Source organism: Salmo salar, chromosome ssa13, assembly GCF_905237065.1.
Source record: "Salmo salar chromosome ssa13, Ssal_v3.1, whole genome shotgun sequence".
Taxonomy (NCBI): Eukaryota; Metazoa; Chordata; class Actinopteri; order Salmoniformes; family Salmonidae; genus Salmo; species Salmo salar.
Genome location: NC_059454.1, coordinates 3,996,217 through 4,019,455, shown reverse-complemented (window position 1 = coordinate 4,019,455; position 23,239 = coordinate 3,996,217). Strand labels below are relative to the sequence as shown.

At 53.4% G+C, this 23,239-nt stretch overlaps 1 protein-coding gene across 1 annotated transcript in view; it reads left to right on the top strand.

Annotated features, from left to right (window-relative positions):
- LOC106593269 (plasma membrane calcium-transporting ATPase 3) overlaps positions 1-23,239 on the top strand; it is a 373,049-nt gene that overhangs the window by 250,734 nt on the left and 99,076 nt on the right. The window lies entirely within an intron of this gene.

Genomic DNA, 23,239 nt, shown 5'->3' with positions numbered 1-23,239 from the left:
GCGCCCCCAGTCTAACCCTAACCCTAACCCTAACCCTGTACGACCTGAGGTAGAGTGGGTGTTATGGTACTGTAAGGTGCAGAGGGTTGTGAGTTGGCGCCCCCAGTCTAACCCCTAACCCTAACCCTAACCCTGTACGACCTGAGGTAGATTGGGTGTTATGGTACTGTAAGGTGCAGATGGTTGTGAGTTGGCGCCCCCAGTCTAACCCTAACCCTAACCCTGTACGACCTGAGGTAGAGTTGGTGTTATGGTACTGTAAGGTGCAGAGGGTTGTGAGTTGGCGCCCCAGTCTAACCCTAACCCTAACCCTGTACGACCTGAGGTAGAGTGGGTGTTATGGTACTGTAAGGTGCAGAGGATTGTGAGTTGGCGCCCCCAGTCTAACCCTAACCCTAACCCTGTACGACCTGAGGTAGAGTGCGTGTTATGGTACTGTAAGGTGCAGAGGGTTGTGAGTTGGCGCCCCCAGTCTAACCCTAACCCTGTACGACCTGAGGTAGAGTGGGTGTTATGGTACTGTAAGGTGCAGAGGGTTGTGAGTTGGCGCCCCCAGTCTAACCCTAACCCTAACCCTGTACGACCTGAGATAGAGTGGGTGTTATGGTACTGTAAGGTGCAGAGGGTTGTGAGTTGGCGCCCCCAGTCTAACCCTAACCCTAACCCTGTATGACCTGAGGTAGAGTGGGAGTTATGGTACTCTAAGGTGCAGAGGGTTGTGAGTTGGCGCCCCCAGTCTAACCCTAACCCTAACCCTAACCCTGTACGACCTGAGGTAGAGTGGGTGTTATTGTACTGTAAGGTGCAGAGTGTTGTGAGTTGGCGCCCCCAGTCTAACCCTAACCCTAACCCTGTACGACCTGAGGTAGAGTGGGTGTTATGGTACTGTAAGGTGCAGAGGGTTGTGAGTTGGCGCCCCCAGTCTAACCCTAACCCTAACCCTAACCCTGTACGACCTGAGGTAGAGTGGGTGTTATGGTACTGTAAGGTGCAGAGGGTTGTGAGTTGGCGCCCCCAGTCTAACCCTAACCCTAACCCTAACCCTGTACGACCTGAGGTAGATTGGGTGTTATGGTACTGTAAGGTGCAGATGGTTGTGAGTTGGCGCCCCCAGTCTAACCCTAACCCTAACCCTGTACGACCTGAGGTAGAGTGGGTGTTATGGTACTGTAAGGTGCAGAGGGTTGTGAGTTGGCGCCCCCAGTCTAACCCTAACCCTAACCCTGTACGACCTGAGGTAGAGTGGGTGTTATGGTACTGTAAGGTGCAGAGGATTGTGAGTTGGCGCCCCCAGTCTAACCCTAACCCTAACCCTGTACGACCTGAGGTAGAGTGCGTGTTATGGTACTGTAAGGTGCAGAGGGTTGTGAGTTGGCGCCCCCAGTCTAACCCTAACCCTGTACGACCTGAGGTAGAGTCTGTGTTATGGTACTGTAAGGTGCAGAGGGTTGTGAGTTGGCGCCCCCAGTCTAACCCTAACCCTAACCCTGTACGACCTGAGATAGAGTGGGTGTTATGGTACTGTAAGGTGCAGAGGGTTGGGAGTTGGCACCCCCAGTCTAACCCTAACCGTGTACGACCTGAGGTAGAGTGGGTGTTATGGTACTGTAAGGTGCAGAGGGTTGTGAGTTGACGCCCCCAGTCTAACCCTAACCCTAACCCTAACCCTAACCCTGTACGACCTGAGGTAGAGTGGGTGTTATGGTACTGTAAGGTGCAGAGGGTTGTGAGTTGGCTCCCCCAGTCTAACCCTAACCCTGTACGACCTGAGGTGGAGTGGGTGTTATGGTACTGTAAGGTGCAGAGGGTTGTGAGTTGGCCCCCCCAGTCTCACCCTAACCCTAACCCTGAACCACCTGAGGTAGACTGGGTGTTATAGTATTGTAAGGTACAGAGGGTTGTGAGTTGGCGCCCCCAGTCTAACCCTAACCCTAACCCTGTACGACCTGAGATAGAGTGGGTGTTATGGTACTGTAAGGTGCAGAGGGTTGTGAGTTGGCACCCCCAGTCTAACCCTAACCCTGACCGTGTACGACCTGAGGTAGAGTGGGTGTTATGGTACTGTAAGGTGCAGAGGGTTGTGAGTTGTCGCCCCCAGTCTAACCCTAACCCTAACCCTGTACGACCTGAGGTAGAGTGGGTGTTATGGTACTGTAAGGTGCAGAGGGTTGTGAGTTGGCTCCCCCAGTCTAACCCTAACCCTGTACGACCTGAGGTAGAGTGGGTGTTATGGTACTGTAAGGTGCAGAGGGTTGTGAGTTGGCGCCCCCAGTCTAACCCTAACCCTAACCCTGTACGACCTGAGGTAGAGTGGGTGTTATGGTACTCTAAGGTGCAGAGGGTTGTGAGTTGGCGCTCCCCAGTCTAACCCTAACCCTAACCCTAACCCTGTACGACCTGAGGTAGAGTGGGTGTTATGGTACTGTAAGGTGCAGAGTGTTGTGAGTTGGCGCCCCCAGTCTAACCCTAACCCTAACCCTGTACGACCCAAGGTAGAGTGGGTGTTATGGTACTGTAAGGTGCAGAGGGTTGTGAGTTGGCGCCCCCAGTCTAACCCTAACCCTAACCCTGTACGACCTGAGGTAGAGTGGGTGTTATGGTACTGTAAGGTGCAGAGGGTTGTGAGTTGGCGCCCCCAGTCTAACCCTAACCTAACCCTAACCCTGTACGACCTGAGGTAGAGTGGGTGTTATGGTACTGTAAGGTGCAGAGGGTTGTGAGTTGGCGCCCCCAGTCTAACCCTAACCCTAACCCTGTACGACCTGAGGTAGAGAGGGTGTTATGGTACTGTAAGGTGCAGAGGGTTGTGAGTTGGCGCCCCCAGTCTAACCCTAACCCTAACCCTAACCCTGTACGACCTGAGCTAGAGTGGGTGTTATGGTACTGTAAGGTGCAGAGGGTTGTGAGTTGGCGCCCCCAGTCTAACCCTAACCCTAACCCCTAACCCTGTACGACCTGAGGTAGAGTGGGTGTTATGGTACTGTAAGGTGCAGAGGGTTTTGAGTTGGCGCCCCCAGTCTAACCCTAACCCTAATCCCTGTACGACCTGAGGTAGAGTCGGTGCTATGGTACTGTAAGGTGCAGAGGGTTGTGAGTTGGCGCCCCCAGTCTAACCCTAACCATAACCCTGTACGACCTGAGGTAGAGTCGGTGTTATGGTACTGTAAGGTGCAGAGGGTTGTGAGTTGGCGCCCCCAGTCTAACCCTAACCCTAACCCTGTACGATCTGAGGTAGAGTTGGTGTTATGGTACTGTAAGGTGCAGAGGGTTTTGAGTTGGCGCCCCCAGTCTAACCCTAACCCTAACCCTGTACGACCTGAGGTAGAGTCGGTGTTATGGTACTGTAAGGTGCAGAGGGTTGTGAGTTGGCGCCCCCAGTCTAACCCTAACCCTAACCCTGTACGACCTGAGGTAGAGTGGGTGTTATGGTACTGTAAGGTGCAGAGGGTTTGTGAGTTGGCGCCCCCAGTCTAACCCTAACCCTAACCCTGTACGACCTGAGGTAGAGTGGGTGTTATGGTACTGTAAGGTGTAGAGGGTTGTGAGTTGGCGCCCCCAGTCTAACCCTAACCCTAACCCTGTACGACCTGAGGTAGAGTGGGTGTTATGGTACTGTAAGGTGCAGAGGGTTGTGAGTTGGCGCCCCCAGTCTAACCCTAACCCTAACCCTGTACGACCTGAGGTAGAGTGGGTGTTATGGTACTGTAAGGTGCAGAGGGTTGTGAGTTGGCGCCCCCAGTCTAACCCCTAACCCTAACCCTGTACGACCTGAGGTAGAGTGGGTGTTATGGTACTGTAAGGTGCAGAGGGTTGTGAGTTGGCGCCCCAGTCTAACCCTAACCCTAACCCTAACCCTGTACGACCTGAGGTAGAGTGGGTGTTATGGTACTGTAAGGTGCAGAGGGTTGTGAGTTGGCGTCCCTAGTCTAACCCTAACCCTAACCCTAACCCTGTACGACCTGAGGTAGAGTGGGTGTTATGGTACTATAAGGTGCAGAGGGTTGTGAGTTGGCGCCCCCAGTCTAACCCTAACCCTAACCCTAACCCTGTACGACCTGAGGTAGAGTGGGTGTTATGGTACTGTAAGGTGCAGAGGGTTTTGAGTTGCCGCCCCCAGTCTAACCCTAACCCTAACCCTGTACGACCTGAGGTAGAGTCGGGTGTTATGGTACTGTAAGGTGCAGAGGGTTGTGAGTTGGCGCCCACAGTCTAACCCTAACCATAACCCTGTACGACCTGAGGTAGAGTCGGTGTTATGGTACTGTAAGGTGCAGAGGGTTGTGAGTTGGCGCCCCCAGTCTAACCCTAACCATAACCCTAACCCTGTACGACCTGAGGTAGAGTGGGTGTTATGGTACTGTAAGGTGCAGAGGGTTGTGAGTTGGCGCCCCCAGTCTAACCCTAACCCTAACCCTAACGACCTGAGGTAGAGTGGGTGTTATGGTACTGTAAGGTGCAGAGGGTTGTGAGTTGGCGCCCCCAGTCTAACCCTAACCCTAACCCTAACCCTGTACGACCTGAGGTAGAGTGGGTGTTATGGTACTGTAAGGTGCAGAGGGTTGTGAGTTGGCGCCCCCAGTCTAACCCTAACCCTAACCCTAACCCTGTACGACCTGAGGTAGATTGGGTGTTATGGTACTGTAAGGTGCAGATGGTTGTGAGTTGGCGCCCCCAGTCTAACCCTAACCCTAACCCTGTACGACCTGAGGTAGAGTGGGTGTTATGGTACTGTAAGGTGCAGAGGGTTGTGAGTTGGCGCCCCAGTCTAACCCTAACCCTAACCCTGTACGACCTGAGGTAGAGTGGGTGTTATGGTACTGTAAGGTGCAGAGGGTTGTGAGTTGGCGCCCCAGTCTAACCCTAACCCTAACCCTGTACGACCTGAGGTAGAGTGGGTGTTATGGTACTGTAAGGTGCAGAGGGTTGTGAGTTGGCGCCCCAGTCTAACCCTAACCCTAACCGTGTACGACCTGAGGTAGAGTGGGTGTTATGGTACTGTAAGGTGCAGAGGGTTGTGAGTTGACGCCCCCAGTCTAACCCTAACCCTAACCCTGTACGACCTGAGGTAGAGTGGGTGTTATGGTACTGTAAGGTACAGAGGGTTGTGAGTTGGCGCCCCCAGTCTAACCCTAACCCTATTCCTAACCCTGTACGACCTGAGGTAGAGTGGGTGTTATGGTACTGTAAGGTGCAGAGGGTTGTGAGTTGGCGCCCCCAGTCTAACCCTAACCCTGTACGACCTGAGGTAGAGTGCGTGTTATGGTACTGTAAGGTGCAGAGGGTTGTGAGTTGGCGCCCCCAGTCTAACCCTAACCCTAACCCTGTACGACCTGAGGTAGAGTGGGTGTTATGGTACTGTAAGGTGCAGAGGGTTGTGAGTTGGCGACCCCAGTCTAACCCTAACCCTAACCCTAACCCTGTACGACCTGAGATAGAGTGGGTGTTATGGTACTGTAAGGTGCAGAGGGTTGTGAGTTGGCACCCCCAGTCTAACCCTAACCCTGACCGTGTACGACCTGAGGTAGAGTGGGTGTTATGGTACTGTAAGGTGCAGAGGGTTGTGAGTTGTCGCCCCCAGTCTAACCCTAACCCTAACCCTAACCCTGTACGACCTGAGGTAGAGTGGGTGTTATGGTACTGTAAGGTGCAGAGGGTTGTGAGTTGGCTCCCCCAGTCTAACCCTAACCCTGTACGACCTGAGGTAGAGTGGGTGTTATGGTACTGTAAGGTGCAGAGGGTTGTGAGTTGGCGTCCCCCAGTCTAACCCTAACCCTAACCCTAACCCTGTACGACCTGAGGTAGAGTGGGTGTTATTGTACTGTAAGGTGCAGAGTGTTGTGAGTTGGCGCCCCCAGTCTAACCCTAACCCTAACCCTGTACGACCTGAGGTAGAGTGGGTGTTATGGTACTGTAAGGTGCAGAGGGTTGTGAGTTGGCGCCCCAGTCTAACCCTAACCCTAACCCTAACCCTGTACGACCTGAGGTAGAGTGGGTGTTATGGTACTGTAAGGTGCAGAGGGTTGTGAGTTGGCGCCCCAGTCTAACCCTAACCCTAACCCTAACCCTGTACGACCTGAGGTAGATTGGGTGTTATGGTACTGTAAGGTGCAGATGGTTGTGAGTTGGCGCCCCCAGTCTAACCCTAACCCTAACCCTGTACGACCTGAGGTAGAGTGGGTGTTATGGTACTGTAAGGTGCAGAGGGTTGTGAGTTGGCGCCCCCAGTCTAACCCTAACCCTAACCCTGTACGACCTGAGGTAGAGTGGGTGTTATGGTACTGTAAGGTGCAGAGGGTTGTGAGTTGGCGCCCCAGTCTAACCCTAACCCTAACCCTGTACGACCTGAGGTAGAGTGCGTGTTATGGTACTGTAAGGTGCAGAGGGTTGTGAGTTGGCGCCCCCAGTCTAACCCTAACCCTGTACGACCTGAGGTAGAGTCTGTGTTATGGTACAGTAAGGTGTAGAGGGTTGTGAGTTGGCGCCCCCAGTCTAACCCTAACCCTAACCCTGTACGACCTGAGATAGAGTGGGTGTTATGGTACTGTAAGGTGCAGAGGGTTGTGAGTTGGCACCCCCAGTCTAACCCTAACCCTGTACGACCTGAGGTAGAGTGGGTGTTATGGTACTGTAAGGTGCAGAGGGTTGTGAGTTGACGCCCCCAGTCTAACCCTAACCCTAACCCTAACCCTAACCCTGTACGACCTGAGGTAGAGTGGGTGTTATGGTACTGTAAGGTGCAGAGGGTTGTGAGTTGGCGCCCCCAGTCTAACCCTAACCCTGTACGACCTGAGGTAGAGTGGGTGTTATGGTACTGTAAGGTGCAGAGGGTTGTGAGTTGGCCCCCCAGTCTCACCCTAACCCTAACCCTGAACCACCTGAGGTAGACTGGGTGTTATAGTACTGTAAGGTGCAGAGGGTTGTGAGTTGGCGCCCCCAGTCTAACCCTAACCCTAACCCTAACCCTGTACGACCTGAGATAGAGTGGGTGTTATGGTACTGTAAGGTGCAGAGGGTTGTGAGTTGGCACCCCCAGTCTAACCCTAACCCTGACCCTGTACGACCTGAGGTAGAGTGGGTGTTATGGTACTGTAAGGTGCAGAGGGTTGTGAGTTGGCGCCCCCAGTCTAACCCTAACCCTAACCCTGTACGACCTGAGGTAGAGTGGGTGTTATGGTACTGTAAGGTGCAGAGGGTTGTGAGTTGGCGCCCCAGTCTAACCCTAACCCTAACCCTGTACGACCTGAGGTAGAGTGGGTGTTATGGTACTGTAAGGTGCAGAGGGTTGTGAGTTGGCGCCCCCAGTCTAACCAACCCTAACCCTGTACGACCTGAGGTAGAGTCTGTGTTATGGTACTGTAAGGTGCAGAGGGTTGTGAGTTGGCGCCCCCAGTCTAACCCTAACCCTAACCCTGTACGACCTGAGATAGAGTGGGTGTTATGGTACTGTAAGGTGCAGAGGGTTGTGAGTTGGCGCCCCCAGTCTAACCCTAACCCTAACCCTGTACGACCTGAGGTAGAGTGGGTGTTATGGTACTGTAAGGTGCAGAGGGTTGTGAGTTGACGCCCCCAGTCTAACCCTAACCCTAACCCTAACCCTAACCCTGTACGACCTGAGGTAGAGTGGGTGTTATGGTACTGTAAGGTGCAGAGGGTTGTGAGTTGGCGCCCCCAGTCTAACCCTAACCCTAACCCTGTACGACCTGAGGTGGAGTGGGTGTTATGGTACTGTAAGGTGCAGAGGGTTGTGAGTTGGCGCCCCCAGTCTCACCCTAACCCTAACCCTGAACCACCTGAGGTAGACTGGGTGTTATGGTACTGTAAGGTGCAGAGGGTTGTGAGTTGGCGCCCCCAGTCTAACCCTAACCCTAACCCTAACCCTGTACGACCTGAGATAGAGTGGGTGTTATGGTACTGTAAGGTGCAGAGGGTTGTGAGTTGGCGCCCCCAGTCTAACCCTAACCCTGACCCTGTACGACCTGAGGTAGAGTGGGTGTTATGGTACTGTAAGGTGCAGAGGGTTGTGAGTTGGCGCCCCCAGTCTAACCCTAACCCTAACCCTGTACGACCTGAGGTAGAGTGGGTGTTATGGTACTGTAAGGTGCAGAGGGTTGTGAGTTGGCGCCCCAGTCTAACCCTAACCCTGTACGACCTGAGGTAGAGTGGGTGTTATGGTACTGTAAGGTGCAGAGGGTTGTGAGTTGGCGCCCCCAGTCTAACCCTAACCCTAACCCTGTATGACCTGAGGTAGAGTGGGAGTTATGGTACTCTAAGGTGCAGAGGGTTGTGAGTTGGCGCCCCCAGTCTAACCCTAACCCTAACCCTAACCCTAACCCTGTACGACCTGAGGTAGAGTGGGTGTTATTGTACTGTAAGGTGCAGAGTGTTGTGAGTTGGCGCCCCCAGTCTAACCCTAACCCTAACCCTGTACGACCTGAGGTAGAGTGGGTGTTATGGTACTGTAAGGTGCAGAGGGTTGTGAGTTGGCGCCCCCAGTCTAACCCTAACCCTAACCCTAACCCTGTACGACCTGAGGTAGATTGGGTGTTATGGTACTGTAAGGTGCAGATGGTTGTGAGTTGGCGCCCCCAGTCTAACCCTAACCCTAACCCTGTACGACCTGAGGTAGAGTGGGTGTTATGGTACTGTAAGGTGCAGAGGGTTGTGAGTTGGCGCCCCCAGTCTAACCCTAACCCTAACCCTGTACGACCTGAGGTAGAGTGGGTGTTATGGTACTGTAAGGTGCAGAGGATTGTGAGTTGGCGCCCCAGTCTAACCCTAACCCTAACCCTGTACGACCTGAGGTAGAGTGCGTGTTATGGTACTGTAAGGTGCAGAGGGTTGTGAGTTGGCGCCCCCAGTCTAACCCCTAACCCTGTACGACCTGAGGTAGAGTGGGTGTTATGGTACTGTAAGGTGCAGAGGGTTGTGAGTTGGCGCCCCCAGTCTAACCCTAACCCTAACCCTGTACGACCTGAGATAGAGTGGGTGTTATGGTACTGTAAGGTGCAGAGGGTTGTGAGTTGGCGCCCCCAGTCTAACCCTAACCCTAACCCTGTACGACCTGAGGTAGAGTGGGAGTTATGGTACTCTAAGGTGCAGAGGGTTGTGAGTTGGCGCCCCCAGTCTAACCCTAACCCTAACCCTAACCCTGTACGACCTGAGGTAGAGTGGGTGTTATTGTACTGTAAGGTGCAGAGTGTTGTGAGTTGGCGCCCCCAGTCTAACCCTAACCCTAACCCTGTACGACCTGAGGTAGAGTGGGTGTTATGGTACTGTAAGGTGCAGAGGGTTGTGAGTTGGCGCCCCCAGTCTAACCCCTAACCCTAACCCTAACCCTGTACGACCTGAGGTAGAGTGGGTGTTATGGTACTGTAAGGTGCAGAGGGTTGTGAGTTGGCGCCCCCAGTCTAACCCTAACCCTAACCCTAACCCTGTACGACCTGAGGTAGATTGGGTGTTATGGTACTGTAAGGTGCAGATGGTTGTGAGTTGGCGCCCCCAGTCTAACCCTAACCCTAACCCTGTACGACCTGAGGTAGAGTGGGTGTTATGGTACTGTAAGGTGCAGAGGGTTGTGAGTTGGCGCCCCCAGTCTAACCCTAACCCTAACCCTGTACGACCTGAGGTAGAGTGCGTGTTATGGTACTGTAAGGTGCAGAGGGTTGTGAGTTGGCGCCCCCAGTCTAACCCTAACCCTAACCTGTACGACCTGAGGTAGAGTGGGTGTTATGGTACTGTAAGGTGCAGAGGGTTGTGAGTTGGCGCCCCCAGTCTAACCCTAACCCTAACCCTGTACGACCTGAGGTAGAGTGGGTGTTATGGTACTGTAAGGTGCAGAGGGTTGTGAGTTGGCGCCCCCAGTCTAACCCCTAACCCTAACCCTGTACGACCTGAGGTAGAGTGGGAGTTATGGTACTCTAAGGTGCAGAGGGTTGTGAGTTGGCGCCCCCAGTCTAACCCTAACCCTAACCCTAACCCTGTACGACCTGAGGTAGAGTGGGTGTTATTGTACTGTAAGGTGCAGAGGGTTGTGAGTTGGCGCCCCCAGTCTAACCCTAACCCTAACCCTGTACGACCTGAGGTAGAGTGGGTGTTATGGTACTGTAAGGTGCAGAGGGTTGTGAGTTGGCGCCCCCAGTCTAACCCTAACCCTAACCCTGTACGACCTGAGGTAGAGTGGGTGTTATGGTACTGTAAGGTGCAGAGGATTGTGAGTTGGCGCCCCCAGTCTAACCCTAACCCTAACCCTGTACGACCTGAGGTAGAGTGCGTGTTATGGTACTGTAAGGTGCAGAGGGTTGTGAGTTGGCGCCCCCAGTCTAACCCTAACCCTAACCCTGTACGACCTGAGGTAGAGTGGGTGTTATGGTACTGTAAGGTGCAGAGGGTTGTGAGTTGGCGCCCCCAGTCTAACCCTAACCCTAACCCTGTACGACCTGAGATAGAGTGGGTGTTATGGTACTGTAAGGTGCAGAGGGTTGTGAGTTGGCGCCCCCAGTCTAACCCTAACCCTAACCCTGTACGACCTGAGGTAGAGTGGGAGTTATGGTACTCTAAGGTGCAGAGGGTTGTGAGTTGGCGCCCCCAGTCTAACCCTAACCCTAACCCTAACCCTGTACGACCTGAGGTAGAGTGGGTGTTATTGTACTGTAAGGTGCAGAGTGTTGTGAGTTGGCGCCCCAGTCTAACCCTAACCCTAACCCTGTACGACCTGAGGTAGAGTGGGTGTTATGGTACTGTAAGGTGCAGAGGGTTGTGAGTTGGCGCCCCCAGTCTAACCCTAACCCTAACCCTAACCCTGTACGACCTGAGGTAGAGTGGGTGTTATGGTACTGTAAGGTGCAGAGGGTTGTGAGTTGGCGCCCCCAGTCTAACCCTAACCCTAACCCTAACCCTGTACGACCTGAGGTAGATTGGGTGTTATGGTACTGTAAGGTGCAGATGGTTGTGAGTTGGCGCCCCCAGTCTAACCCTAACCCTAACCCTGTACGACCTGAGGTAGAGTGGGTGTTATGGTACTGTAAGGTGCAGAGGGTTGTGAGTTGGCGCCCCCAGTCTAACCCTAACCCTAACCCTGTACGACCTGAGGTAGAGTGGGTGTTATGGTACTGTAAGGTGCAGAGGATTGTGAGTTGGCGCCCCCAGTCTAACCCTAACCCTAACCCTGTACGACCTGAGGAGGAGTGCGTGTTATGGTACTGTAAGGTGCAGAGGGTTGTGAGTTGGCGCCCCCCAGTCTAACCCTAACTAACCCTGTACGACCTGAGGTAGAGTGGGTGTTATGGTACTGTAAGGTGCAGAGGGTTGTGAGTTGGCGCCCCGAGTCTAACCCTAACCCTAACCCTGTACGACCTGAGATAGAGTGGGTGTTATGGTACTGTAAGGTGCAGAGGGTTGTGAGTTGGCGCCCCAGTCTAACCCTAACCCTAACCCTGTATGACCTGAGGTAGAGTGGGAGTTATGGTACTCTAAGGTGCAGAGGGTTGTGAGTTGGCGCCCCCAGTCTAACCCTAACCCTAACCCTGTACGACCTGAGGTAGAGTGGGTGTTATGGTACTGTAAGGTGCAGAGGGTTGTGAGTTGGCGCCCCCAGTCTAACCCTAACCCTAACCCTAACCCTGTACGACCTGAGGTAGAGTGGGTGTTATGGTACTGTAAGGTGCAGAGGGTTGTGAGTTGGCGCCCCCAGTCTAACCCTAACCCTAACCCTAACCCTGTACGACCTGAGGTAGATTGGGTGTTATGGTACTGTAAGGTGCAGATGGTTGTGAGTTGGCGCCCCCAGTCTAACCCTAACCCTAACCCTGTACGACCTGAGGTAGAGTGGGTGTTATGGTACTGTAAGGTGCAGAGGGTTGTGAGTTGGCGCCCCCAGTCTAACCCTAACCCTAACCCTGTACGACCTGAGGTAGAGTGGGTGTTATGGTACTGTAAGGTGCAGAGGATTGTGAGTTGGCGCCCCCAGTCTAACCCTAACCCTAACCCTGTACGACCTGAGGTAGAGTGCGTGTTATGGTACTGTAAGGTGCAGAGGGTTGTGAGTTGGCGCCCCCAGTCTAACCCTAACCCTGTACGACCTGAGGTAGAGTCTGTGTTATGGTACTGTAAGGTGCAGAGGGTTGTGAGTTGGCGCCCCAGTCTAACCCTAACCCTAACCCTGTACGACCTGAGATAGAGTGGGTGTTATGGTACTGTAAGGTGCAGAGGGTTGTGAGTTGGCACCCCCAGTCTAACCCTAACCGTGTACGACCTGAGGTAGAGTGGGTGTTATGGTACTGTAAGGTGCAGAGGGTTGTGAGTTGACGCCCCCAGTCTAACCCTAACCCTAACCCTAACCCTAACCCTGTACGACCTGAGGTAGAGTGGGTGTTATGGTACTGTAAGGTGCAGAGGGTTGTGAGTTGGCTCCACCAGTCTAACCCTAACCCTGTACGACCTGATGTGGAGTGGGTGTTATGGTACTGTAAGGTGCAGAGGGTTGTGAGTTGGCCCCCCCAGTCTCACCCTAACCCTAACCCTGAACCACCTGAGGTAGACTGGGTGTTATAGTATTGTAAGGTACAGAGGGTTGTGAGTTGGCGCCCCCAGTCTAACCCTAACCCTAACCCTGTACGACCTGAGATAGAGTGGGTGTTATGGTACTGTAAGGTGCAGAGGGTTGTGAGTTGGCACCCCCAGTCTAACCCTAACCCTGACCGTGTACGACCTGAGGTAGAGTGGGTGTTATGGTACTGTAAGGTGCAGAGGGTTGTGAGTTGTCGCCCCCAGTCTAACCCTAACCCTAACCCTGTACGACCTGAGGTAGAGTGGGTGTTATGGTACTGTAAGGTGCAGAGGATTGTGAGTTGGCGCCCCCAGTCTAACCCTAACCCTAACCCTGTACGACCTGAGGTAGAGTGCGTGTTATGGTACTGTAAGGTGCAGAGGGTTGTGAGTTGGCGCCCCCAGTCTAACCCTAACCCTAACCCTAACCCTGTACGACCTGAGGTAGAGTGGGTGTTATTGTACTGTAAGGTGCAGAGTGTTGTGAGTTGGCGCCCCCAGTCTAACCCTAACCCTAACCCTGTACGACCCAAGGTAGAGTGGGTGTTATGGTACTGTAAGGTGCAGAGGGTTGTGAGTTGGCGCCCCCAGTCTAAGCCTAACCCTAACCCTGTACGACCTGAGGTAGAGTGGGTGTTATGGTACTGTAAGGTGCAGAGGGTTGTGAGTTGACGCCCCCAGTCTAACCCTAACCCTAACCCTAACCCTGTACGACCTGAGGTAGAGTGGGTGTTATGGTACTGTAAGGTGCAGAGGGTTGTGAGTTGGCGCCCCCAGTCTAACCCTAACCCTAACCCTGTACGACCTGAGGTAGAGAGGGTGTTATGGTACTGTAAGGTGCAGAGGGTTGTGAGTTGGCGCCCCCAGTCTAACCCTAACCCTAACCCTAACCCTGTACGACCTGAGCTAGAGTGGGTGTTATGGTACTATAAGGTGCAGAGGGTTGTGAGTTGGCGCCCCCAGTCTAACCCTAACCCTAACCCTAACCCTAACCCTGTACGACCTGAGGTAGAGTGAGTGTTATGGTACTGTAAGGTGCAGAGGGTTTTGAGTTGGCGCCCCCAGTCTAACCCTAACCCTAATCCTGTACGACCTGAGGTAGAGTCGGTGCTATGGTACTGTAAGGTGCAGAGGGTTGTGAGTTGGCGCCCCCAGTCTAACCCTAACCATAACCCTGTACGACCTGAGGTAGAGTCGGTGTTATGGTACTGTAAGGTGCAGAGGGTTGTGAGTTGGCGCCCCCAGTCTAACCCTAACCCTAACCCTGTACGATCTGAGGTAGAGTTGTTGTTATGGTACTGTAAGGTGCAGAGGGTTTTGAGTTGGCGCCCCCAGTCTAACCCTAACCCTAATCCTGTACGACCTGAGGTAGAGTCGGTGTTATGGTACTGTAAGGTGCAGAGGGTTGTGAGTAGGCGCCCCCAGTCTAACCCTAACCATAACCCTGTACGACCTGAGGTAGAGTGGGTGTTATGGTACTGTAAGGTGCAGAGGGTTGTGAGTTGGCGCCCCCAGTCTAACCCTAACCCTAACCCTGTAAGACCTGAGGTAGAGTGGGTGTTATGGTACTGTAAGGTGCAGAGGGTTGTGAGTTGGCGCCCCCAGTCTAACCCTAACCCTAACCCTAACCCTGTACGACCTGAGGTAGAGTGGGTGTTATGGTACTGTAAGGTGCAGAGGGTTATGAGTTGGCGCCCCCAGTCTAACCCTAACCCTAACCCTAACCCTGTATGACCTGAGGTAGAGTGGGTGTTATGGTACTGTAAGGTGCAGAGGGTTGTGAGTTGGCGTCCCTAGTCTAACCCTAACCCTAACCCTAACCCTGTACGACCTGAGGTAGAGTGGGTGTTATGGTACTATAAGGTGCAGAGGGTTGTGAGTTGGCGACCCCAGTCTAACCCTAACCCTAACCCTAACCCTGTACGACCTGAGGTAGAGTGGGTGTTATGGTACTGTAAGGTGCAGAGGGTTGTGAGTTGGCGACCCCAGTCTAACCCTAACCCTAACCCTAACCCTGTACGACCTGAGGTAGAGTGGGTGTTATGGTACTGTAAGGTGCAGAGGGTTGTGAGTTGGCGCCCAAAGTCTAACCCTAACCATAACCCTGTACGACCTGAGGTAGAGTCGGTGTTATGGTACTGTAAGGTGCAGAGGGTTGTGAGTTGGCGCCCCCAGTCTAACCCTAACCATAACCCTAACCCTGTACGACCTGAGGTAGAGTGGGTGTTATGGTACTGTAAGGTGCAGAGGGTTGTGAGTTGGCGCCCCCAGTCTAACCCTAACCCTAACCCTAACGACCTGAGGTAGAGTGGGTGTTATGGTACTGTAAGGTGCAGAGGGTTGTGAGTTGGCGCCCCCAGTCTAACCCTAACCCTAACCCTAACCCTGTACGACCTGAAGTAGAGTGGGTGTTATGGTACAGTAAGGTGCAGAGGGTTGTGAGTTGGCGCCCCTAGTCTAACCCTAAACCTAACCCTAACCCTGTACGACCTGAGGTAGAGTGAGTGTTATGGTACTATAAGATGCAGAGGGTTGTGAGATGGCGCCCCCAGTCTAACCCTAACCCTAACCCTAACCCTGTACGACCTGAGGTAGAGTGGGTGTTATGGTACTGTAAGGTGCAGAGGGTTTTGAGTTGGCGCCCCCAGTCTAACCCTAACCCTAATCCTGTACGACCTGAGGTAGAGTCGATGTTATGGTACTGTAAGGTGCAGAGGGTTGTGAGTTGGCGCCCCCAGTCTAACCCTAACCATAACCCTGTACGACCTGAGGTAGAGTCGGTGTTATTGTACTGTAAGGTGCAGAGGGTTGTGAGTTGGCGCCCCCAGTCTAACCCTAACCCTAACCCTAACCCTGTACGACCTGAGGTAGAGTGGGTGTTATGGTACTGTAAGGTGCAGAGGGTTGTGAGTTGGCGCCCCCAGTCTAAGCCTAACCCTAACCCTGTATGACCTGAGGTAGAGTGGGTGTTATGGTACTGTAAGGTGCAGAGGGTTGTGAGTTGGCGCCCCCAGTCTAACCCTAACCCTAACCCTAACCCTGTACGACCTGAGGTAGAGTGGGTGTTATGGTACTGTAAGGTGCAGAGGGTTGTGAGTTGGCGCCCCCAGTCTAACCCTAACCCTAACCCTAACCCTGTACGACCTGAGGTAGAGTGGGTGTTATGGTACTGTAAGGTGCAGAGGGTTGTGAGTTGGCGCCCCCAGTCTAACCCTAACCCTAACCCTAACCCTGTACGACCTGAGGTAGAGTGGGTGTTATGGTACTGTAAGGTGCAGAGGGTTGTGAGTTGGCGCCCCCAGTCTAACCCTAACCATAACCCTGTACGACCTGAGGTAGAGTCGGTGTTATGGTACTGTAAGGTGCAGAGGGTTGTGAGTTGGCGCCCCCAGTCTAACCCTAACCCTAACCCTGTACGACCTGAGGTAGAGTTGGTGTTATGGTACTGTAAGGTGCAGAGTGTTTTGAGTTGGCGCCCCCAGTCTAAGCCTAACCCTAACCCTGTACGACCTGAGGTAGAGTGGGTGTTATGGTACTGTAAGGTGTAGAGGGTTGTGAGTTGGCGCCCCCAGTCTAACCCTAACCCTAACCCTGTACGACCTGAGGTAGAGTGGGTGTTATGGTACTGTAAGGTGCAGAGGGTTGTGAGTTGGCGCCCCCAGTCTAACCCTAACCCTAACCCTGTAAGACCTGAGGTAGAGTGGGTGTTATGGTACTGTAAGGTGCAGAGGGTTGTGAGTTGGCGCCCCCAGTCTAACCCTAACCCTAACCCTGTACGACCTGAGGTAGAGTGGGTGTTATGGTACTGTAAGGTGCAGAGGGTTGTGAGTTGGCGCCCCCAGTCTAACCCTAACCCTAACCCTGTACGACCTGAGGTAGAGTGGGTGTTATGGTACTGTAAGGTGCAGAGGGTTGTGAGTTGGCGCCCCTTGTCTAACCCTAACCCTAACCCTAACCCTGTACGACCTGAGGTAGAGTGGGTGTTATGGTACTGTAAGGTGCAGAGGGTTGTGAGTTGGCGCCCCCAGTCTAACCCTAACCCTAACCCTAACCCTGTACGACCTGAGGTAGAGTGGGTGTTATGGTACTGTAAGGTGCAGAGGGTTTTGAGTTGCCGCCCCCAGTCTAACCCTAACCCTAATCCTGTACGACCTGAGGTAGAGTCGGTGTTATGGTACTGTAAGGTGCAGAGGGTTGTGAGTTGGCGCCCCACAGTCTAACCCTAACCATAACCCTGTACGACCTGAGGTAGAGTCGGTGTTATGGTACTGTAAGGTGCAGAGGGTTGTGAGTTGGCGCCCCCAGTCTAACCCTAACCCTAACCCTAACCCTGTACGACCTGAGGTAGAGTGGGTGTTATGGTACTGTAAGGTGCAGAGGGTTGTGAGTTGGCGCCCCCAGTCTAACCCTAACCCTAACCCTAACCCTGTACGACCTGAGGTAGAGTGGGTGTTATGGTACTGTAAGGTGCAGAGGGTTGTGAGTTGGCGCCCCCAGTCTAACCCTAACCCTAACCCTAACCCTGTACGACCTGAGGTAGAGTGGGTGTTATGGTACTGTAAGGTGCAGAGGGTTGTGAGTTGGCGCCCCCAGTCTAACCCTAACCCTAACCCTGTAAGACCTGAGGTAGAGTGGGTGTTATGGTACTGTAAGGTGCAGAGGGTTGTGAGTTGGCGCCCCCAGTCTAACCCTAACCCTAACCCTGTACGACCTGAGGTAGAGTGGGTGTTATGGTACTGTAAGGTGCAGAGGGTTGTGAGTTGGCGCCCCCAGTCTAACCCTAACCCTAACCCTGTATGACCTGAGGTAGAGTGGGTGTTATGGTACTGTAAGGTGCAGAGGGTTGTGAGTTGGCGTCCCTTGTCTAACCCTAACCCTAACCCTAACCCTGTACGACCTGAGGTAGAGTGGGTGTTATGGTACTATAAGGTGCAGAGGGTTGTGAGTTGGCGCCCCCAGTCTAACCCTAACCCTAACCCTAACCCTGTACGACCTGAGGTAGAGTGGGTGTTATGGTACTGTAAGGTGCAGAGGGTTTTGAGTTGCCGCCCCCAGTCTAACCCTAACCCTAATCCTGTACGACCTGAGGTAGAGTCGGTGTTATGGTACTGTAAGGTGCAGAGGGTTGTGAGTTGGCGCCCACAGTCTAACCCTAACCATAACCCTGTACGACCTGAGGTAGAGTCGGTGTTATGGTACTGTAAGGTGCAGAGGGTTGTGAGTTGACGCCCCCAGTCTAACCCTAACCCTAACCCTAACCCTGTACGACCTGAGGTAGAGTGGGTGTTATGGTACTGTAAGGTGCAGAGGGTTGTGAGTTGGCGCCCCCAGTCTAACCCTAACCCTAACCCTAACCCTGTACGACCTGAGGTAGAGTGGGTGTTATGGTACTGTAAGGTGCAGAGGGTTGTGAGTTGGCGCCCCCAGTCTAACCCTAACCCTAACCCTAACCCTGTACGACCTGAGGTAGAGTGGGTGTTATGGTACTGTAAGGTGCAGAGGGTTGTGAGTTGGCGCCCCCAGTCTAACCCTAACCATAACCCTGTACGACCTGAAGTAGAGTCGGTGTTATGGTACTGTAAGGTGCAGAGGGTTGTGAGTTGGCGACCCCAGTCTAACCCTAACCATAACCCTGTACGACCTGAGGTAGAGTCGGTGTTATGGTACTGTAAGGTGCAGAGGGTTGTGAGTTGGCGCCCCCAGTCTAACCCTAACCCTAACCCTGTACGATCTGAGGTAGAGTTGGTGTTATGGTACTGTAAGGTGCAGAGTGTTTTGAGTTGGCGCCCCCAGTCTAAGCCTAACCCTAACCCTGTACGACCTGAGGTAGAGTGGGTGTTATGGTACTGTAAGGTGTAGAGGGTTGTGAGTTGGCGCCCCCAGTCTAACCCTAACCCTAACCCTGTACGACCTGAGGTAGAGTGGGTGTTATGGTACTGTAAGGTGCAGAGGGTTGTGAGTTGGCGCCCCCAGTCTAACCCTAACCCTAACCCTGTAAGACCTGAGGTAGAGTGGGTGTTATGGTACTGTAAGGTGCAGAGGGTTGTGAGTTGGCGCCCCCAGTCTAACCCTAACCCTAACCCTAACCCTGTACGACCTGAGGTAGAGTGGGTGTTATGGTACTGTAAGGTGCAGAGGGTTGTGAGTTGGCGCCCCCAGTCTAACCCTAACCCTAACCCTGTATGACCTGAGGTAGAGTGGGTGTTATGGTACTGTAAGGTGCAGAGGGTTGTGAGTTGGCGTCCCAATTCTAACCCTAACCCTAACCCTAACCCTGTACGACCTGAGGTAGAGTGGGTGTTATGGTACTATAAGGTGCAGAGGGTTGTGAGTTGGCGCCCCCAGTCTAACCCTAACCCTAACCCTAACCCTGTACGACCTGAGGTAGAGTGGGTGTTATGGTACTGTAAGGTGCAGAGGGTTTTGAGTTGCCGCCCCCAGTCTAACCCTAACCCTAATCCTGTACGACCTGAGGTAGAGTCGGTGTTATGGTACTGTAAGGTGCAGAGGGTTGTGAGTTGGCGCCCACAGTCTAACCCTAACCATAACCCTGTACGACCTGAGGTAGAGTCGGTGTTATGGTACTGTAAGGTGCAGAGGGTTGTGAGTTGGCGCCCCCAGTCTAACCCTAACCATAACCCTAACCCTGTACGACCTGAGGTAGAGTGGGTGTTATGGTACTGTAAGGTGCAGAGGGTTGTGAGTTGGCGCCCCCAGTCTAACCCTAACCCTAACCCTAACGACCTGAGGTAGAGTGGGTGTAATGGTACTGTAAGGTGCAGAGGGTTGTGAGTTGGCGCCCCCAGTCTAACCCTAACCCTAACCCTAACCCTGTACGACCTGAAGTAGAGTGGGTGTTATGGTACTGTAAGGTGCAGAGGGTTGTGAGTTGGCGCCCCTAGTCTAACCCTAAACCTAACCCTAACCCTGTACGACCTGAGGTAGAGTGGGTGTTATGGTACTATAAGATGCAGAGGGTTGTGAGATGGCGCCCCCAGTCTAACCCTAACCCTAACCCTAACCCTGTACGACCTGAGGTAGAGTGGGTGTTATGGTACTGTAAGGTGCAGAGGGTTTTGAGTTGGCGCCCCCAGTCTAACCCTAACCCTAATCCTGTACGACCTGAGGTAGAGTCGATGTTATGGTACTGTAAGGTGCAGAGGGTTGTGAGTTGGCGCCCCCAGTCTAACCCTAACCATAACCCTGTACGACCTGAGGTAGAGTCGGTGTTATGGTACTGTAAGGTGCAGAGGGTTGTGAGTTGGCACCCCCAGTCTAACCCTAACCCTAACCCTAACCCTGTATGACCTGAGGTAGAGTGGGTGTTATGGTACTGTAAGGTGCAGAGGGTTGTGAGTTGGCGCCCCCAGTCTAAGCCTAACCCTAACCCTGTATGACCTGAGGTAGAGTGGGTGTTATGGTACTGTAAGGTGCAGAGGGTTGTGAGTTGACGCCCCCAGTCTAACCCTAACCCTAACCCTAACCCTGTACGACCTGAGGTAGAGTGGGTGTTATGGTACTGTAAGGTGCAGAGGGTTGTGAGTTGGTGCCCCCAGTCTAACCCTAACCCTAACCCTAACCCTGTACGACCTGAGGTAGAGTGGGTGTTATGGTACTGTAAGGTGCAGAGGGTTTTGAGTTGGCGCCCCCAGTCTAAAACTAACCCTAATCCTGTACGACCTGAGGTAGAGTCGGTGTTATGATACTGTAAGGTGCAGAGGGTTGTGAGTTGGCGCCCCCAGTCTAACCCTAACCATAACCCTGTACGACCTGAGGTAGAGTCGGTGTTATGGTACTGTAAGGTGCAGAGGGTTGTGAGTTGGCGCCCCCAGTCTAACCCTAACCCTAACCCTGTACGATCTGAGGTAGAGTTGGTGTTATGGTACTGTAAGGTGCAGAGGGTTTTGAGTTGGCGCCCCCAGTCTAACCCTAACCCTAATCCTGTACGACCTGAGGTAGAGTCGGTGTTATGGTACTGTAAGGTGCAGAGGGTTGTGAGTAGGCGCCCCCAGTCTAACCCTAACCATAACCCTGTACGACCTGAGGTAGAGTCGGTGTTATGGTACTGTAAGGTGTAGAGGGTTGTGAGTTGGCGCCCCCAGTCTAACCCTAACCCTAACCCTGTACGATCTGAGGTAGAGTGGGTGTTATGGTACTGTAAGGTGCAGAGGGTTGTGAGTTGGCGCCCCCAGTCTAAGCCTAACCCTAACCCTGTACGACCTGAGGTAGAGTGGGTGTTATGGTACTGTAAGGTGCAGAGGGTTGTGAGTTGACGCCCCCAGTCTAACCCTAACCCTAACCCTAACCCTGTACGACCTGAGGTAGAGTGGGTGTTATGGTACTGTAAGGTGCAGAGGGTTGTGAGTTGGCGCCCCCAGTCTAACCCTAACCCTAACCCTGTACGACCTGAGGTAGAGTCGGTGTTATGGTACTGTAAGGTGCAGAGGGTTGTGAGTTGGCGCCCCCAGTCTAAGCCTAACCCTAACCCTGTACGACCTGAGGTAGAGTGGGTGTTATGGTACTGTAAGGTGCAGAGGGTTGTGAGTTGGCGCCCCTAGTCTAACCCTAAACCTAACCCTAACCCTGTACGACCTGAGGTAGAGTGGGTGTTATGGTACTGTAAGGTGCAGAGGGTTGTGAGTTGGCGCCCCCAGTCTAACCCTAACCCTAACCCTAACGACCTGAGGTAGAGTGGGTGTTATGGTACTGTAAGGTGCAGAGGGTTGTGAGTTGGCGCCCCCAGTCTAACCCTAACCCTAACCCTAACCCTGTACGACCTGAAGTAGAGTGGGTGTTATGGTACAGTAAGGTGCAGAGGGTTGTGAGTTGGCGCCCCTAGTCTAACCCTAAACCTAACCCTAACCCTGTACGACCTGAGGTAGAGTGAGTGTTATGGTACTATAAGATGCAGAGGGTTGTGAGATGGCGCCCCCAGTCTAACCCTAACCCTAACCCTAACCCTGTACGACCTGAGGTAGAGTGGGTGTTATGGTACTGTAAGGTGCAGAGGGTTTTGAGTTGGCGCCCCCAGTCTAACCCTAACCCTAATCCTGTACGACCTGAGGTAGAGTCGATGTTATGGTACTGTAAGGTGCAGAGGGTTGTGAGTTGGCGCCCCCAGTCTAACCCTAACCATAACCCTGTACGACCTGAGGTAGAGTCGGTGTTATTGTACTGTAAGGTGCAGAGGGTTGTGAGTTGGCACCCCCAGTCTAACCCTAACCCTAACCCTAACCCTGTATGACCTGAGGTAGAGTGGGTGTTATGGTACTGTAAGGTGCAGAGGGTTGTGAGTTGGCGCCCCCAGTCTAAGCCTAACCCTAACCCTGTATGACCTGAGGTAGAGTGGGTGTTATGGTACTGTAAGGTGCAGAGGGTTGTGAGTTGACGCCCCCAGTCTAACCCTAACCCTAACCCTAACCCTGTACGACCTGAGGTAGAGTGGGTGTTATGGTACTGTAAGGTGCAGAGGGTTGTGAGTTGGCGCCCCCAGTCTAACCCTAACCCTAACCCTAACCCTGTACGACCTGAGGTAGAGTGGGTGTTATGGTACTGTAAGGTGCAGAGGGTTGTGAGTTGGCGCCCCCAGTCTAACCCTAACCCTAACCCTAACCCTGTACGACCTGAGGTAGAGTGGGTGTTATGGTACTGTAAGGTGCAGAGGGTTGTGAGTTGGCGCCCCCAGTCTAACCCTAACCATAACCCTGTACGACCTGAGGTAGAGTCGGTGTTATGGTACTGTAAGGTGCAGAGGGTTGTGAGTTGGCGCCCCCAGTCTAACCCTAACCCTAACCCTGTACGACCTGAGGTAGAGTCGGTGTTATGGTACTGTAAGGTGCAGAGTGTTTTGAGTTGGCGCCCCCAGTCTAAGCCTAACCCTAACCCTGTACGACCTGAGGTAGAGTGGGTGTTATGGTACTGTAAGGTGTAGAGGGTTGTGAGTTGGCGCCCCCAGTCTAACCCTAACCCTAAGCCTGTACGACCTGAGGTAGAGTGGGTGTTATGGTACTGTAAGGTGCAGAGGGTTGTGAGTTGGCGCCCCAGTCTAACCCTAACCCTAACCCTGTAAGACCTGAGGTAGAGTGGGTGTTATGGTACTGTAAGGTGCAGAGGGTTGTGAGTTGGCGCCCCCAGTCTAACCCTAACCCTAACCCTAACCCTGTACGACCTGAGGTAGAGTGGGTGTTATGGTACTGTAAGGTGCAGAGGGTTGTGAGTTGGCGCCCCAGTCTAACCCTAACCCTAACCCTGTATGACCTGAGGTAGAGTGGGTGTTATGGTACTGTAAGGTGCAGAGGGTTGTGAGTTGGCGTCCCTAGTCTAACCCTAACCCTAACCCTAACCCTGTACGACCTGAGGTAGAGTGGGTGTTATGGTACTATAAGGTGCAGAGGGTTGTGAGTTGGCGCCCCCAGTCTAACCCTAACCCTAACCCTAACCCTGTACGACCTGAGGTAGAGTGGGTGTTATGGTACTGTAAGGTGCAGAGGGTTTTGAGTTGCCGCCCCCAGTCTAACCCTAACCCTAATCCTGTACGACCTGAGGTAGAGTCGGTGTTATGGTACTGTAAGGTGCAGAGGGTTGTGAGTTGGCGCCCACAGTCTAACCCTAACCATAACCCTGTACGACCTGAGGTAGAGTCGGTGTTATGGTACTGTAAGGTGCAGAGGGTTGTGAGTTGACGCCCCCAGTCTAA